The sequence below is a fragment of the Palaemon carinicauda genome, chromosome 10 (assembly GCF_036898095.1).
Source record: "Palaemon carinicauda isolate YSFRI2023 chromosome 10, ASM3689809v2, whole genome shotgun sequence".
In the NCBI taxonomy this organism is placed as follows: Eukaryota; Metazoa; Arthropoda; class Malacostraca; order Decapoda; family Palaemonidae; genus Palaemon; species Palaemon carinicauda.
Window position 1 is genome coordinate 146,867,006 of NC_090734.1, and position 16,790 is coordinate 146,883,795.

At 33.3% G+C, this 16,790-nt stretch overlaps 1 long non-coding RNA gene across 1 annotated transcript; it reads right to left on the reverse strand.

Annotated features, from left to right (window-relative positions):
- Positions 1 to 691: 691 nt before the first annotated feature.
- Positions 692 to 13,045, reverse strand: LOC137648863 (uncharacterized). Its single transcript, XR_011045735.1, has 6 exons — positions 12,906 to 13,045; positions 11,529 to 11,677; positions 11,107 to 11,337; positions 8,559 to 8,771; positions 7,122 to 7,271; positions 692 to 3,131 (listed from the first exon to the last, which is right to left on the reverse strand). It is a non-coding gene; the product is annotated as an uncharacterized lncRNA (long non-coding RNA).
- Positions 13,046 to 16,790: the final 3,745 nt, after the last annotated feature.

The following is a 16,790-nucleotide window of genomic DNA, read 5'->3' on the forward strand; positions in this document are numbered from 1 at the left end:
CTGGGTGATTTTAAGTTGTATTTTTTTTCATCTCTGCCACCGAATTCTAGATCATCGGTGAATATTAATATAGTGGCTAGCTAGGTGGTTTTAAAGACACAATATTTGACTGAGAGGATATACTTGAAAATTTAGCATGAACTTGACACTGGTCTTTACATGTAGCCTGACCAAGGAACTGTTCGTCAGATATGTTTTAACGTCAATACTGAGATAACTGAAAACATAGCTAAGCTGATAGTTAATCATTGAGCACTTTAAAAGTAATTAACTAATAAAATTAAGAATTTTAAGTACTTTTAGTGTAATAAATTAAAGGGATTAAGTATTAGTCTTGCTAGTCGTGAGTAACTTTAATACCTTGCTGAAGTATAATTTCATAACTTGATACTCATTTAGAACATTAGCTAAAAGACTCCTAGCCTATTTAAGAAATTAATGTACGCTACTATTACGCAAAAGTCAAAAAAAGAAAAAAAAATAGTCGTCAGGAATTGCCACTATTATTAGAGAAAAAAAAATCCTAGCACAAACCATGGTTGCATTTAGATCGAATGGCTAAAGCATGGTTATAAGAGCAGAGTTAGTGCCATTTCTAAGGGTTTTGGTATTGATATTATGGGTTAGTATCCAGGGGGCAGATTATTCCATCTGGTTGTTTTCAACAGCTCAGAATAATAAAAATTTAGGAATTTTTCACGCCTGTAAACGTTAGACATGGTAAGCAACTAGGGCCAGATGGCAAACCATTGAACCCCAGTTATTAAAAATAGATTATTAATATACAAATATTCTCCGTAGGTTTGGATCAGGCAGTACAACAGATGTTCCTAAGGCTTGCAGCTGTATTTTCTTTGTACTTGAATGGCCTCCTGATCACAACTCTGGGCTACATAGCTTTAGATTAATAAAACCAAACTACATTAAAGTGCATACTTCCTGTGGAGAAAAAGGAAGACACGGGAGAGAACTGTGCAAAATGCACGCGTTTGGGGAAGACCAGATACCGGAAGTGTGTGTAAAAGACATTTGAGGCCGAAGAACGTATAGCAGACAAGTGCCGAAAAAGTTAACAGATGGTGTTTAATGAGAGGATCAATTGGAGATACTAACAACTGCAGATAAGAGAAGGATTATAAAACACGCGAATGTAGAAAACACACTAATAAAGAGAATGAAATATAACAGCGCAAGGAAGTCAGTCTGGGGAAGAAAAAAAATGCCTTTAAAGACAACAGAATCTAAGGGTCCGAGAAAGTGAGTATAGTACCTGCTCGAGGAGAGTGCCACAGTCCGAGAAGAGCGAGAATACCACAAGGGTAAGATGAACGAGAATAGTGGAGGCCCAATAAGATAGAAAAATAACACAGGCCCAAGAAAGAGACGATAAAGTACGCTTGGGGGGAGAGAGAATATGCATAGTCCAGGAGAGCAGAAATGCTCAAGAAGAGAGAATAACAAATGCTAATTGTGAAATAGAAAATACCACGACTGAAAGGATAGAAAACCGTAGGACTGATAAAGGATGGAATACCACAAGACTGATGAATTATTTCAAGATACCACAGTCTCGAGAAGAGAGATCACAGTCCCGGATAGAGAAAGAAAATAAGCTAGATTAAGGAGAGAAGACCACAGGCCCAAGTAGAGGGAGAATACCTTGTAAAATCGCCCCTATAGAGAGAGAATACCACTTGCTCGATATAAGTAAGATTACCAATGGCTTGAGATGAGTGAGATTGCTACAGGCTTGAGATCATTGCGTACTACAAACCATAGAAGACGGAGCATACTACAGACCCTAGAAGAGGGAGTGTGCAACAGGCCCTAGAATAGGGAGCATACTACAGGCCCTAAAAGAGGGAGTGCGCAACAGGCCCTAGAAGAGAGCATACTACAGGCCTTAAAAGAGGGATCATACTACAGCCCCTAGAGGAGGGAACACACTTCATGGCCCAGGAAGAAAGAGGATACTACATGTACGAGAAGAGAGAGTAACTCGTGCAAGAAAAGAAAAATAAGCAATGAAGGAAGAGCTTAACACATACTTAAACAGAGACACGAGGAAACAACGCATGTCCTAAAAGAGAGAATATTACAGATATAAGAAGAGGGAAAATAAGGCCCTAGAAGAGAGTGAGTAACAGACCCAGAGAGAGAGAGACCCACGAAGAGAGAGTAACAGACCCAAGAAAAGAGAGAACAACAGTGCAGAAAAAGTTTAACATACCGAGGAAAAAAAAAAAGCACTAAACCTGCCCTAGGAGAGAGAAGGCTACAACACTTGCCTGAGTGTAATGTGAAGAAAAGTGTAAGAGTAAAACACTATCTCGAATGGAGAGAAGAGTAGTCTATTGTACACCACCAGCCTGAGTAGAGAGAACAACACTTGCCCAAGTGGAGAGTAACTATAACGCCTGTCCAAAAATAACGCCTGTCCAAAAATAGAGTTCAACACTTGCCCGAGAAAATAACAGCATCAGCTCGGAGAGTGCAGAACTGGCCCAAGGAGAGAGAGAGAGAGTATCAACTTCAAAGTACAACAAAGGGACGAATGAAGAAAATAGTAAAGCACTTTGCCCAGGTAGAGAAAATACACCACCAAGTCTAGAAGATTGAGTACAATACATGCCCAAGTGGGGAGAAACGGGCATAGCAAAATATTTGCTGAGTGGAGGGAGTGTCTCGCCCTAGTGGAGAGAACACGCCGCTAGCCATCAGCGTAACATTTCCTTGAGCCAGATTATTTAGACAAAACATCTACTGTAAAAGAGGAGATAATATACAGGAAAGAACTTTCAGTACATCATTATTGCTTTCTTATAGCAAATGATTTATTTGGGAGGAGAGGTTGTCGGGGTTAACGGCTTAGAAAGAAACAAAGCAATATTGTAATGAATGGTTATTTATTAAGTCAGTATTATTTTCTACACTGAATAGAATTCTTGTTTCAACTTGATAACGTATACTCTATATGGCGGCTATTTTGTGTGTACCTTCCTTTCCGTCATAATTTTTTTCAATAATTTCTGCTTTTTGTTCATCAAATCTTGTTAGCTTTTTCCTTATTAGTCCTGGATTGTTAGAACTGCTTTTATTCTTCAAATCCTGCAGCTTCGTCCTTATTTCACCTGAAATGTTAGAAAGGAAAATGTAAAATCAAATAAATAATTGTACTACGGAGTTCTATATATTTACCTAATCCGTGGTTAAATATCTTCTATTCTGAACTAACCATTATTCTGGACTAAATTCATAAGTGCAAAGGAAAACTAATACTGAAATTGAAAATGCTAAAAAACGAGGTTAAAAGTTTCCCAGTTACGTTTTGCTGAGTGAAATCGGAATTCGGCATACGCCATACACAAAAAACTGGAATTTTATTTAACCCTGGATAGGTACGGTGGGTCGTTCGCGACCCCGAGCGTAAAAAAAAAAACAGGTTTTTCTCACGTGACTCAGCCCCGTGACTGACTTTGTGGGTGATCGACCTGCAGGAGGTGTCTCCCCTACACGCTCTAGTAGTGTCCAGATGTGCATTGCTGTAGCTGTACTCCTTCCCCGATTTCTGAGACGAGTCGGGGTCGTTCGCGACCGAGTTTACCCTTCTAAGGTAGTTTGCATAATTATCAAAGTTATTACGTATTATGAAATTGTCGTAGAATGGTGCAACTTGTATAGGTTATCAGTTGTGGAAAGTCTTGGTGGATTGTTTGGCTACCATGTGCATGATTTTTTTTTGAGTTAAAATGTCGTTCATCACCACGAGGACCATTTTACCGCGATTGCCCCTTTTTCATTTTTTTTCATTTTTTTGCCAAGTCATTTTTCCGTAAGATATTGCCAAATAGTGTCTTAAAACTTTTGCTTGTTTAGTGTTGGAAAGTGTGTCTAGATGATTTGGCTACCCATGCATGACTTTGTTTTTGTCAGATACGACGTAGTTATTGGTATATTGGGTATTTAACTGAGGTTACCAATTTCTGTTTTTTTTCAATATTTGTAAAAATTACTACGTAGTAAGGAATTGCCGTATATTATTCATTTTTTTTTCATGTTTATGTGTTAGAAAGTGTGCCTTGATGGTTGGGCTAACACGTGCATAACTTTTTTTTTATCTGAGATGCCGTATATTAGAATGTCGGGCATTTTACCGCGAGTACCCCTTTTTCATTTTTTTGCCAAGTCATTTTTCCGTAAGATATTGCGAAATAGTGTCGTAAAACTTTTGCTTTTTTAGTGTTGGAAAGTGTGTCTAGATGATCTGGCTACCCATGCGTGATTTTGTTTTTGTCAGATACGACGTAGTTATTGGTATATTGGGTATTTAACTGCGGTTGCCAATTTCTGTTTTTTTTCAATATTTGTAAAAATTTACTACGTAGTAAGGAATTGCCGTATATTATTGATTTTTTTTTCATGTTTATGTGTTAGAAAGTGTGCCTTGATGGTTGGGCTAACACGTGCTTGTCTTTTTTTATCTGAGATGCCGTATATTAGAATGTTGGGCATTTTTCCGCGAGTGCCCCTTTTTATTTGTTTTGCATTTTTTTGCTTAGTCATGTTACCGTAAGGAATTGGCAAGTAGTGTCGCAAAACTTATATTTTTATAGTGTTGGAAAGTGTTTCTAGATGATCTGGCTACCCATGCCTATTTTTTTTTAGCCAGATATGGCGTATATATAAGTATGTGTTCGATTTTCCTGTGATTGCCATTTTTTCTTTTTTTCCCATTTCTTTCAAAATTACTACGTACTAAGGAACTATCACAGAGTAATGATTCATTTAGATGTTTATTTGTCGGAAAATGTGCCTTGAAGGTTTGCCTAGCACGTGGCTGAATTTTTTTTCTTCTGAAATGCCGTATATTAGAATGTTAGCCATTTTTCCGCGAGTGCCCCTTTTTATTTGTTTTGCATTTTTTCGCTTAGTCATGTTACCGTAAGGAATTGGCAAGTAGTGTCGCAAAACTTATATTTTTATAGTGTTGGAAAGTGTTTCTAGATGATCTGGCTACCCATGCCTATCTTTTTTTTAGCCAGATATGGCGTATATATAGGTATGTGTTCGATTTTCCGGTGATTGCCATTTTTTCGTTTTTTCCCAATTCTTTCAAAATTACTACGTACTAAGGAACTATCACAGAGTAATGATTCCTCTAGATGTTTATTTGTCGGAAAATTTTGTTTACTTTTTTGATTGAATATCATCAAATTTTTTTAGCTAAAATATTATATTGTTTTACATTTTTTTTTCGATTTTATTTCCCTTCAAAAAAATTTTTTTGGGTCAGAATTTTAATTTTATAGTCGTAAAATAATCGACAATTATCCAGCAACCCACCATACAATTTTTATGCATATCCAATAATAATTAGATTAGTAAATAACACTTTGAAATTGACATACCCTTCCTACATTTCAAGTGGCAGATTAGGGAGTCTGAGTCAGTGTGGTTGGCGGCCATTTTGTGGACATATCCGAAGCGTAAGCTGCCCTATCTATATATATTCTTGTTCCCTATAGAATTTGTGATATTTTGGTATATTTTTACCTGCATAAATATCATATTATATATTAAATATATGTATTTTTTTACGAAATTTCTAAGTACTCAAAAAATTACCTTTAGATATGGCCCCTGATATAAATGTAATTTACAAAATAATGAAGATTTTTTTACATATTTCTATTTTAGGATAACATATGTTTATTCCCTAAAAAAATTAGCCACTTCCTATTTCATTTGGGTACCCAAAAAAATTCATGAAATTTGGACAAATTTTTTTGGCCAAAAAAAGTTACCCTTTTTTTCTCATTTCAGATCTTCACCTCCATGGGTCTGACTTCATCCAAAATACATCAAGATGTGTCCTAAACATTCAAGAATCAATTCCTAAAAGGATTTGTGTATATATGTATAAACTTTTTTTATGAATTTCTATGTCAGGTCTTTTTTTTCTACTTAATTTTTTAAAATATTTATAATAAATAGTTTTTCTGCAGATGAGTAGTATTTATCTTTACAGTTGTTTTAAGCATTCATTGAAGTTTTTTTTGGCAAAAGAAAAAAGGAGGTTACTGCAAAAACTGATTTTTCAAGAATTTTTTTTGGCGTCGGGGTCGTTCGCGTCCGAGTATACCCTTAAAGGGGTGTCCGAGGAGCGTACCTATCCAGGGTTAAGCTCAAAATAATCTAGATGATATTGTCAACCCTATAATAAATAAATTTTAAGTGAGACCAGCTTTGTAAATAAATAGCTTGAAATTAGTTTAGTCCTAGTTTGTTCATTTCCTATTAAAAATTTCTATTTTGCAGCATACAGCTAGTAAAAAACTATTTAGGTATACGGTATATTAAATATCCACTCGTTAAATATAACCTTTATTTAGATAGATATTCTGAATTAAAATTTGGCGTAATAACAAATTGACTAGCGAAATAAACAAATTGACTAAAAGAATTAGATCTAACATTTACTAAAATTCAACGTATTATAAAAAAATCACTACTCCCACCTCTGTTCTAGAGAAAATCGGGATTTAGTAAATCTGAACAAATACGTTCAAAACTTTACAGTGAAATTAAGATTATGCCTTCACCTGTGGATTTAAAAATCATTCAAGAGTATCAAATGATAGAAGCAATTGCAAAATTTCCCAACAATGTCATTGAACATTGAACTTAGTCATATGGCATTGAAATAAATTTTGAAAATTAAACTACTCTATTGAAATAAAACGAACTGAAAATGAAATACTAAACCTACCATTTATCAAACTAACTGAAAATGAAATATTGAACCTACCCTTTTATCAAACTAACTGAAAATCAAATATTGAACCTACCCTTTTATCAAACTAACTGAAAATCAAATATTGAACCTACCCTTTTATCAAATTAACTGAAAATCAAATATTGAACCTACCCTTTTATCAAACAAACTGGAAATCAAATACTGAACCTACCCTTTTAGTATTGATATAAAACTAATTTTGAAAATTATACATTGAACCTCCTGTATCATCGAAATGAAAAGTTTGAAAATTAAACACTATTCCTTTCCTACATCAGCATTAAGTAGACTACAACCATAGGAAAAAAATGACCACTAAACTTACCTCAAAGAAAATACTTCGTGGATTCAGTCATTCTATAGTTTTTGTTCACCAATCGACGTGTCATTCGTTGAGAACAGGTTTTCATCAGTTCATATATTAAGTTCATAAATTAAGAGCTCCCCAACATGGCCTCTGCCATGCACTGCATCCCTGAAAATATTAACAAAAGGTTACTAAAATAGAATGGCTGGTTCCTACATCTGTGACCGTATTAGTAGTGTTTTTGCTACAATTTTTGTATCAAAAAGGGTCTTTAAAAATACTTTAGCGAATTTATACAAGGTTAAAACAAGGTTAAAACAGATTCCACAAATGCAATAACAGATATACACAAATTAGATCACAAAAAATATGGAATTTGAAGTTTGCAAAATTTTAACTAAAGGCTAATACTTTCGACATCATTAAAAGTTAAAAAAAAAATATGCAGTATAAAAGTAAGTTTCTTTACCTAAAGAGTAACACTATGCTATGACAGTAGTAATTTAGAATTTTAAGCAATGACTATCAAATTTTGTTACCTTCCACTTAAAACTTCATTATATGTTGCATGTTGCCACTGCTATGGCTATGCTCAAATATACTGACCAAGTGATATTTTATGATTGCAAAGGTTTATTGCAAGTTAGTCAAAATTTTTATACAGGAAGTAATTTCGAACGCTAAATTTAAGATTATACTTGGGGGATATTTGATATCTGGATTTCCTAACAGTTTAGCTTTAATCTTGACAATTATTGATGAATTAGGGGCTCTTCCGCTATCTATGACAGCTTTAATCTGCATTATGCAGTGTTAAATAGTCGTCTAAAATAAAGGCAAGTTTTAATACATAGGTTTATCAAAATACTGAGATGAAATCTTAGATTTTAGTAACATTTTCGAATCATGAATATCGTTCGACAAGTATTTGCTGTCAACATGCAATATATACAGGCGATTCGACTTTAACCTAACAGTAGTAACAAAAAAGCTGAGATTCTTATCCAAGATGAAGATTATTACTGGCTTTATTACCCGTTTGGTGAAACTAAATTTCAATATAGAGAACCCCTAGTTAGAATTAATTTTGAGAATTAATTTTGAAAATTAAACAAAACTTCTGTATCATTAAAATGAAATATTTTGAAAATTAAACATTGAACCTTGTATCATTGAAAATTTTTCAAATTAACCATTGAACCTCTATCATTGAAAAAAATTTGAAAATGATACATTGAACCTCTCGCGTATCATTGAAAACCCTATTTTTGGAAATTAAGCTTCTGTATCATTGAAATAAAACTTTAAAATTAAAAATTTAAACTCACCTGTACAATTGAATTAAAACTAATTTTGAAAATAACATTGAACCTCTTGTAGCATTGAAAAACTTCTAGAAAATTTAAATTAAGACTAATGCCAGGCAAAAAAAATATAAATGACCCCTGAACTTGCCTTAAAGAAAATGCTGTGTGGATGAACTGTTTTCCTTCACCAATCAATCAACGTAGGCTTCGTTGAGAACAGGTTTTCATCAGTTCATATATTATGAGTTCATGTATTAAGATTGATCGATTTAAAAGTTTTCAGGCATCCCGACATCTAAGGTATTTGACGCCGGGCATGATTAAGAGTTTTCAAACATAACTTCTGCCAAACACTACTTGCCTGGAAATAACCAAAGATTACTAAAATAGAATGGCTTGTTCCTACAGCTGTGACCGTAATTACAGTCTACATTTAATATTTTTTGAATAAAAAAAAAAAAGGTCTAAAATTTAACACCAAGACCCAAAAGCTTAATGAATTTATACACGGTTAAAGCAGATTTCATAAATACAGTAACAAAGAAGTACGCCAATTAGACTTGCCAAAAACAAGGAATTGGAAGTTTTAGCAAAACTTTAAAGACTCATCTCGCTTCCAAGGAAAAAAAGAAAAAATAATTAAACGTAAATGTTTCTAGACAAAGAATTTCTTAACAAGTTGTCTTGGGTGCCACTTAAATGAATATAAATTTAGCATTTTAATCAATGACTTAAATGAAGTTAACTTCCATTTCACTAACCCACATCACATACAATCTTTCATTTGTTACATCTTGCCCGTAGGCCATAGATTCCACAGCTATAGCTAAACTCCTATGTAGTGACCAAATTAAATGTAAGAGTTACAACGGTTTAGTGCAAGTTAGTCGAAATTCTTCTTTATACCAGCGGTGATTTCGAACGCTAATTTTAAGATTACATTTGATATTTGGATTTCATAACTGCTGTTTAGCTTTAATCTGCTTTGCCTTAAGAGTTTTGCTGATGAATTTAGGGCACATCCGCTTGGGGGCTATGACTGATTTAATCTGCATGTTGCAGAGTGTTAAATATTCGTCCAAAACATGCAAGTTTTAAGATAGTTTATCCAAATACCAAGATCAAAGCTTAGAAAGCTTGTAGAAACATTTTCGAACTAGGGATATGGACAATAGTTTGCTGTCAATATGCAATATCTATTCGACTCGACACAGGTGTTACGATCAAAATGCATAGATCATACCTTGGCCTACACGAATATTATTATGGGTTTTATTACCCATTTGGTGAGACTAAACTGAATTTCAATATCGATAACCACTGAATACTAGAGATACGGATTAAAATCAACGAATTTATTTTTATCTAAATTGCTATAAAAAAATTTCTGTAACTTTGGTATGAGGTTTGAATCCATGTAAACAGTATATGCTCAAATATAACGAAGAATAGACAACAAAAAACACTTGTCTACTGTAGGCAAAAGAGGGGGATTTTTTTTTTGGTTTTGGGTCCTTACAACCACAAAACATTGCACTTCCGAAATAGCTTTTAAATATAAAGCAGCCTATACATGTTTAAGAGTTCATTGGTTTATTACGAAATAATCAAATGAGGGCAATTTTGCGCATTTTTAGTAACAAGAGCTTTGAGCCTCCAACAGATATTTTTTTATTAGACGAAACATCCGTAGCAACATTCTTATACGATAAATTACTTTGATAAATTGGCTCGTTAACGTCATAAAATTCACGAATAAAAGTTGAACTCTGCAACGGATGGCTGAACAATAACAAGCTTTAAATGTTTTATTCCTAATGAAAGCATTAAATGCACATCAAGAAAACTTAATCAAACAAGAACGATCAACATTTATAGATTGATAGGAATAAAAGTAGTGCCATCTGGCTTTTGTACTACATTGGAATAATTACTCTTGGCTGAACTAAAACTAAGTACTTAGCGGTAAACTACAATGTAAAACTCAAAAATTTCCATCTTAAGTCTTATTAATTTCTCTGGTTATATCCGTCCCTACGAAAAAATTTAAACTTTCTACAGTTCTCTACTATATGGATTTTCAATTATAATCTGTACTCCTAAAACTGCATATATATATTTCTAAAGTTATCGCCGGACACCTTTTACGCATGAATAATATACGTAAACATTCCAAACTGCTTTAATCAACGATTTCAAACTCTTGGAATAATGCTGTAAAATATGCTCCAAGGACTATTCCAGCTACCAATCCCTAGCCTTCAAACTTTAATATTAATTTAGTTTGTCTAATTTTGATATATATTCGAATACGCATCTATAAATACATAGCCCAAATTAACAAGGGTAGGCTAAAGATTGTCAATAGTAATATTGTAGTCGAGCTAGCCTGATCCCCTATCAAAGATGAACTAAATTACTTGACAGATCTTGCCAAATTTATAGAAACTAAGCGTAGACATACTTTGCTCAATGATTTTGATTCTTGCACTAATCTTATAGACATTGTGTATAGATCACCAACATCCAACTTAACACGAAACCCTACGTAAAATTTCTTGGCAACATTTAAATTAAGATACATAAAACTGATAATTTTGCGAAGTTGAACTGACCCTTCCTGGAACACAATACAAACAACTTGCGATTCGACACCAATTAATAACGCGTAAAAAAAAATAAGAAAAAAGTCCTACCTTCTGAGAAGATACGAAATCCTTGCAAGTTGATGTTGGGCACAAGCAACTACAGCTACGATGTTAAAGACGACTTCTCTTAGAAGAGGCTCTACCTCTATATTCACCCACTACCAGACGTCTGCGCCAGTCTTCCCAGTGGATGAAGAAATTTGATTCCTGATGACTGACTGACAAAGTCAAGGAGTCTCAATAGCTGTAGTTACGGCACGAAAAGTAACAGGGCGACATCTATTGGAAAAGGGAAAACTTGAAAAAGGAAGTGAAGGAACCGAATAGATATTTAAACAAAAAATAATTTCAAAGATCCCGTGTTAATGTATATTCAGAAAAACAAGATCTACAAGATAATTCGGATGTCTATCAGTTTATTTGCCATAAAGTCCAGAGAAAAAAAAAATTAAAATGACCACTAAACTTACCTCAAAGAAAACTCTGTGGATTCAGTCATTCTATAGCTTTTCTTCACCAATCGACGTGTGATTCGTTGAGAACAGGTTTTCATCAGATCATATATTATTAAGTTCATGAATTAAAAGCTCCCAAACAGACACTGCCATGCACTGCATCCCTGGAAATAATAACCAAAGGTTACTAAAATAGAATGGCTTGTTCCTACATCTGTGACCGTAATAGTTTTTTTACTACAATTTTTGTATCAAAAAGGGTCTGTAAAAATACTTGACGAATTTATACAAGGTTAAAGCAGATTCCATAAATTCGAATATCAAAGATATACGCCAATTAGACATGTCAAAAAATATGGACTTTGAAGTTTGCAAAATTTAACTAAAGGCTATTACTTTAAAATCATTAAAGTTACAAAAAAAATATGCACTATAAAAGCAAGTTTCTTTACCTAAAGAAATTATTGCGAAAACATTTGCTTTGGGTAACACTATGCTAAGCCAGTAGTAATTCAGACTTAAGCAATTACTATTAAATTTTGTTACCTTCCACTTATACTTTCATTATATGTTGCATGTTACCCGTAAGCCCGAGATTCCACTGCTATAGCTATGCTCAAATATACTGAGCAAGTGATATTTTATGGTTGCAAAGGTATATTGCGAGTTAGTCAAAATTTTTATACCGAAAGTGATTTTGAACGCTAGGTTTAAGATTATCCTTGGGGATATTTGATATCTGGATTTCATAACAGTTTAACATTAATCTTAACTGTTTTATTGATGAAATAAGGACTTCTGCTTATCTACTATGAAAGCTTTAATCTGCATGTTGCATTGTGTTAAATAGTCGTAAAATAAAGACAAGTTTTAATAGATAGGTTTATCCAAATACTGAGATCAAATCTTAAGATTTTAGTAACATTTTCGAATCAAATATCGTTCGAAAAGTGTTTGCTGTCAACGTGCGATATATACTGGCAGTTCGACTTTGATTTAATAGTAGTTACAATTAAAAAGATCATTCTTAACCTAAACGAAGATTATTATCAGTTTGGTGAAACTACCCTGAATTTCAATATCAACAACCCATGAATTAAAACTAATTTTGAAAATTAAAACAACCTCAACTGTATCATTGTAAAAAAACCAAATTTGAAAATTAAACATTGACCTCGCGTATCATTGAATTTTTTTTTTGGAAAATTAAACTCCTGTATCATTTAAATAAAACTAAAATTAAACACTTAACCTCACCTGTACCATTGAATTAAAAGTATTTTTGATAAATTGAACATTGAACCTCTTTTGGTATTGAAAAAATATTTTAAGACAATTCAAATAAACACTAAAGCCAAGCAAGAAAAAAATATAAATGACCACTGAACTTGCCTTAGAGGAAATGTGTGGATGCACAGATTTCCTTCACCAATCAACGTATGCTTCGTTGAGAACAGGTTTTCATCAGTTCATATTCGATTTGTCCAAGTATAAGAGTTCCCAAACATATCTTATGCTATATAATGCTTGCCTGGAAATAATAACCGAGGATTACTAAAATAGAATGGCTTGTTCCTACAGCTGTGACCGTAATCAGTCTAAATTCAATATAATTTTTGTATTAAAGGTTTTACTAAAATTTAATGTTGAAAGAGCAATAGACTTGAACGAATTTATACTGTTAAAGCAGGTTTCATAAATACAGTAACAAAGAAATAAGGCAATTAGACATGTCAAAATTAGGGAATTGAAAGTTTTAGCAAAATTTCAACTATAGACACTTCCAAAATCATAAAAATATGCAGCATAAACTTTAGTTTCTTTACCTAAAGAAATTCTTCACAAAAGTTTACTTAGGTGCCACTTCCACGACTATAAATTTAGCATTTTAATCAATGACTTAAATGAAGTTAACTTCCATTTCACTACCCCACATCACATACAATCTTTCATTATTTGTTACATCTTGCCCGTAGCCCACAGATTCCACAGCCATAGCTAAGCTCCTATGTACTTACCAAGTGTTGATCTTTTAGGATTGCAACAGTTTATTGCAAATCAGTCAATATTCTTTATACCGGCGGAGATTTCAAATGTTTAAGTTAGAGAATATACTCGGGGATATTTGATATCTGGATTTAGAGAGTTTAGCTTTAATCTACTTTGCCTTAGTTTCATTGAAGAATTAAGGACTCATCCGCTTATCTACTATGAAAGCTTTAATCTGCATGTTGCAGTGTTAGTCGTCCAAAACATGCAAATTTTAAGATAGTTTATCCAAATACCAAGATCAAAGCTTAGAAAGCTTCTAGTAACATTTTCGAACTAGGGTTTTGGACAATTGTTTGCTGTCAACATGCAATATCCATTCGACTTGACACTGACAGGAGTAGCGATCAAAATGAACAGATACTTTGGTCTACACGAATATTATTATTGGTTTTATTACCCGTTTAGTGAAACACTAATTTCAATATCGATAACCACTGAATACTAAGATATACATACGTATTGAAAAATCAACGCATTCATTTTTATCTAGATTGCAATAAAATTTTGGTTTCATTGTAGTGTATTACAGGGCGATGTAACCTAGGAAAACAACTACTTTTTCTTATAGAAAAAATTACGCTCTCTTCGAAAATGATACTCGTTCCCGTCGCAAATTAATAGCTTCAGAAATATATATACATCTATATCCTCCGATAAGGGGGGACCCAGAGGATGAAGAAATTTGATTCCTGATGACTGACTGACAGAAAGTCAAGGAGTCTCAAAGCATGTAATGACAATAGCTGTAGTTGATACGTCACGAAAAATAACAGGCGACATCTGTTGGGAAAAGTGAAAACTTGAAAAAAAGGACGTGAAGGAACCGAATTGATATTTTTAAAAAAAAATACAATTTCAAAGATCCCATAATAATAAATATTCTGAAAAACAAGATCTATAAGATAACTTGAAAGTCTATCATAGTTTACTTTCAATGATGTCAATATATATTTACGTTATGTGTAATAATTCCTGAATTTCAAATAAAAATAAGATTTTTATATTCTAAACTGGTGTTTATTTCTGGTTAAATTGATTCAGAATTTCTTTAAACCCTAAATAAATTCAGGGGTTTAATATCATGAATAACTTTCACTCACAAACGCCTTCATCATAATCGTGATGAAACTCAGAACATTATATTAATATTATTTAATGACTGAAGTCAGTCATTACTCTGCCAGGAAACTAACATGATTTATTTGCGCCATAAAACGGAAAGATATAGTCATTATTTTCCTCGTAAAAATAACTGCATTGTAGCACGTAATCTTTCCCAGGTATTTTCATCATAGCAAAGACTTCAGTAAACAGATTTATTGTGTTAACATTAACATCCAAACTGGCCTATTTCAGTGAAACAATAAATATTCAGATGAGGAAGTTTTTTTTATCTAAGTTTTTATTCTCTTGTTACATCAATATTTCTTTGCCTTTGGCCTTACATATCACATTTAAAATAAATTGAGATTCTATATTGCCTCATTATTATTATTATTATTATTATTATTATTATTATTATTATTATTATTATTATTATTATTATTATTACTTGCTAAGTTACAACCCTAGTTGGAAAAGCAGAATACTATAAGGCCAGGGGCCCCAACAGGGAAAATAGCCCAGTGAGGAAAGGAACCAAGGAAAAATTTAATATTTTAAGAACGGCAACAACATTAGAAAAATAATTCCTTTATAAACTATAAGATAAAATAAAACCACAAAATATCAACGATGTCATGAGATCTCGACAGCAGGCGCCAAGCAATAAGATTAAGGCTTTTATTAAAAATCTTTTTCTTGTTTGTCAGAGAAATCAAATTTCAAAAGTCCTAAAAGTAAAAAAAAGAAATGTAACAGAACCCCCCCCCCCCCCAAAAAAAAAGAAACTAAAAAATGTAACGCGATATGTGTGAGAGAAAGGAAAATTTTTCAACCGTTCTCAAATCCAATTATATTCCTGAATGCAATTTTGGTCTCACAAGTTTAGGTGGAGGATTTCCTGAACTTTTTGGAAAAGAGCAAAAGTCTCGTTTGGACTACTTGAAGCGGAAAAATGATTTTGAGTTCGGTGTCTTATAGATCATAATCCCGTTTTCTTTCTTCAAGATTTATCGAGTCAGCCATCAAGTTTATTTTACTTTTAATTTACTTAGAGGGTTGCTTTTCTGGTGCTATATCGCAGGGGAACTCTACTCTCTACAGGACCCTTCATAATTCATTTTATCGTATATATACATTCCAAGGCATTCAGCATTTCATGCCGCATATTGATCGTTCATTGTCAAATCCATATTATCGAAGCATTTGGAAAACAAGAAAATCTCGTTTCCTCTTGAAAGCCTTAATATCTTCACTCTTTCGGATGTCTAGTTTGACTTAAGCGGGTTTACACGTTCGAAAGGTTGGTCTGTTTGAAATGATGTTCAAACGTGTGAACGGGGTATTTGGTGGTCGAACACGTTCGTCGAACGGCTCGAAGAAAGTCTTGCCTGACTTTTGTGGGCGGGGCTTCAAAAAAGTTAGTTACTCTAGGAAAGCAGAAGAATTTTTTTATATTCACATATAATGAATATGTAAGCATTTCCTTGTATATCACAGATTACCTTTATGATATGCATTAAGGCCTATCATAAAGGCTTCACTGGTAGTTAAAAATGCAAACAGTAGATTAAAACAGAAACTATTTGATTATTACTCCGGCATTACCTACTCTAATTCTTTAGACGTGAACCAGCCATTACCAGAGACAGTGTTCTACAGAGTAATTTTCCACTAGTTAGAGAGAGAGAGAGAGAGAGAGAGAGAGAGAGAGAGAGAGAGAGAGAGAGAGAGGAGAGAGAGAGAGAGAGAAATATTCTACTTATGAGGGTTATAGTTTGAACTAACTCTTGAAAGTTATGTTTGACGAATGACTCACCCTTTGTCGATTGGGAAACTGCAACTGGAGATAAAGAAATGATCTCAGTTCAATTGTCTGGCTAAACTCAAAATTCATGGGAGAAACTTGTTAATAAAAATGATAGACAATTTAATAAACCTTTACCATGTGGTTTAGTGTATGTGGGCGCTTATGAGAGATGTATTTTCTTAATCTATTTACTGCGTCCATTGGTGTCAGATATTTGAGTACATAACAATAATTATTGTTTACATCCATATAAGTTATTAGGTTATACCAAAAGAATTTATATGGAATACAAAATCAAATCTGGAGTTTGAATT